The following is a 2,950-nucleotide window of genomic DNA, read 5'->3' as shown; positions in this document are numbered from 1 at the left end:
AACAAAAAAACATCATTTAACCAAATATAGCTGCAACAGCAGCAGCAATAACAAAGCGAGCAAACGACAACAACATGACTGTTAAAACATCGCACACAATCTTTAGGTATTTAAGGTTATTTATAATGATATTTAAGCGTAAAAAAACATTTAACAAAAAAAATTGTTAAAACAAAAATGAATAAAAATTATAAAAAACAAAAAAAAATCTCCTCCGTGACAATGTTGTTGAACAACATTGCCGTGACCAGGATTCGAACCTGGGTTACTACGGCCACAACGTAGGGTCCTAACCACTAGACGATCACGGCTATAGGAGATATATTTTTAAACAACTTTTTCAATTCTCTTATCACACATGCTTGTGTGTTTATAGCAAAGTTGCTGTTGTTGTACACATTTTATGTTGATAATACGCGCCGCTGTTTTGTTCATGCTCACTAACTTTTTATTGAATATGTTGCTGTTGTCTTGTTTTGCTTTTTGGTATTAAAAGCATTTGTGGTATTTTAGTTGTTTGATTGTGGCATTGGTTTTTTTTTAAGTGAAAGTATTTTGATTTAAAATTTCAAATCACTTAAAGAAACAAAAAATTACAAAAAAATCTCGGTTCAATTCTCAACAGAGTCATGTTATTTTGTTATCACTTTTTTTTTGCCATGTAATGGATTTTTTTAAAGATTTTTATTTATTCAATAAATTTTTCGATTAAATCTGTTGATAAGTTCGCAAAAAAATGTTGTAAAAAACAAAACATACTTTTGGGCAATTGTTTTTTTTTTTATAAATATTATGGGCCTTATGCAAAAACGATTATTAAAGTTAACAATGGTTTACTGCACACCTTTTCCATATAAAAACAGGTTTTAACAACCATTGTTAACTTAATAATCGTTTTTGCATAAGGCGGTAAGTGATCGATTAGTTACTGTGCAGTTAGTTGCTTATGTTCTTTTTATAGAAAATTTTATTTTATATAACTTTTTTTCTATAAAAAAATTTTTGTTTTTATAGAATATTTTTGGAAAAATGTTCTATTTTACAGAATTAAAAAAAAATATTTATTATAGAACATTTTCGGAGAATTTTTTTTTATTTTCTTTTGAGAAATTATCTTCATATAGAACATCTTTGAAATAATTTTATCTCTATACAAAATTGTCGGAGAAATTTTTTTTTATTTTCTTTTGAGAAATTATCTTCATATAGAACATTTTTGAAATAATTTTTATCTTTATACAAAATTTCGTAAAAATTTTCTTTTTACAGAAAATGTTTCAAGAAATTTTCTTTTTATAAAAAATTTTCGGAGAAAAAAATTTTCTTTTGAAAAATTATCTTTTTATAGAACAGTTTTGAAATAATTTTATTTTTATAAGAAATTTTGTATAACTTTTTTTGGAAATTTTCTTTTTACAGAAAATTTTGCAAGAAATTTTCTTTTTATAAAAAAGTTTTTGGAGAAATTTTCTTTTTATTGAAAATTTATGTAAAATTTTTATTTTTATAGAAAATTTATGGAGAGTTTTTTTTATATAGATAAATTATGTAGAAATTTTCTTTTTTATACAAATTTTTATAAGAAATTTTGTATAATTTTTTTTTTTGAAATATTCTTTTTACTGAAAATTTTGCAAGAAATTTTCTTTTTGTATAATTTTTTTTTAGAGAATTTTCTTTTTATAAATAAATTTTGTATAAATTTTATTTTTACGGAAAATGTTTAAAGAATTTTTTTTTAAGAAATTTTCTTTTTAGAGAATTATTTTTTTTATAATAGACTTTGTATAAATTTTATTTTTATAAAAACTTTTCATTTTACAAAAAATTTTTGGAAAAATTTTCTTTTTATAGAATATTTTTCAAAAAATGTTCTTTTTATAGAAAATTTTCCAGAAAATTTCCCTTCATAGAAAAATTTAATTTTTGTATCATAGAAAATGTTCAGAAATTTTTTTAATAATATATTTTTTCAAAAAGTTTTTAATAATAATTTACGATAAATTTTCTTTTTATAGAAAAATTTCCAGAAATTATCTTTTAATAGGAAAATTTCAGGAAATTTTCTTTTTATAGAAAATTTTACAAAAATTTTCTTTTTATAGAAAATTTTACAAAAATTTTCTTTTTATAGAAAAATTTCCAGAAATTTTCATTTCATAGAAAATGTTTCAGAATTCTTTATTTTATAGAAAATATTGCAGAAATTTCCTTTTTATAGAAAATTTTTCAGAAATTTTCTTTTTGTAGCAAATTTTTCACAAATTTGCTTTTTAAGAAAATTTTTACAAAATTTTCTTTTTATACGAAATTTTTGCTTTTTATAGAAAAATTTGCAGAATTTAGCTTTTTATAGAATATTCTCTTTTTATTTAGCTTTTTTGCAGAATTTTCTCTTTATAGAAAAATTTCCAGAAAATTTTACAAAAATTTTCTTTTTATAGAAAAAATTTGTAGAATTTCCACAAACTTGCTTTTTATAAAAAATTTTTGCTAAATTTTCTAAAAAAAGCAAAAAGCTTTTTATAGAAAAATTTGAAGAATTTTCTCTTTATAGAAAATTTTCCAGAAAATTTTACAAAAATTTTCTTTTTATAGAAAAAATTTGCAGATTTTTTCTTTTTATAGAAAAAATTTGTAGAATTTTTCTTTTTATAGAAAAAATTTGCAAAATGTTTCTTTTTATAGAAAAATTTCCACAAACTTGCTTTTTATAGAAAAGTTTTGCTAAATTTTCTTTTTATAAAAAATTTTCAAAAAATTTTCATTTCAAAGAAAATTTTTGAAAATTAACGATAAATTGTTTTTATAAAAAACTTAGATAGTTCGTTAGTTAGTTAGGAAGTTAGTTAGTTAGTTAGTTAGTTAGTTAGTTAGTTAGTTAGTTAGTTAGTTAGTTAGTTAGTTAGTTAGTTAGTTAGTTAGTTAGATAGTTAGTTAGTTAGTTAGT

General features: G+C 20.4%; 1 non-coding gene across 1 annotated transcript; it reads right to left on the bottom strand.

Moving 5' to 3' along the window:
* Positions 1-239: 239 nt before the first annotated feature.
* Positions 240-311, bottom strand: Trnah-gug. Its single transcript has one exon. It is a non-coding gene; the product is annotated as a tRNA-His (tRNA).
* Between the last annotated feature and the right edge of the window lie 2,639 nt (positions 312-2,950).

The sequence above is a fragment of the Lucilia cuprina genome, chromosome 2 (assembly GCF_022045245.1).
Source record: "Lucilia cuprina isolate Lc7/37 chromosome 2, ASM2204524v1, whole genome shotgun sequence".
Classification (NCBI taxonomy): Eukaryota; Metazoa; Arthropoda; class Insecta; order Diptera; family Calliphoridae; genus Lucilia; species Lucilia cuprina.
This window is presented reverse-complemented; position numbering and strand designations above follow the sequence as displayed.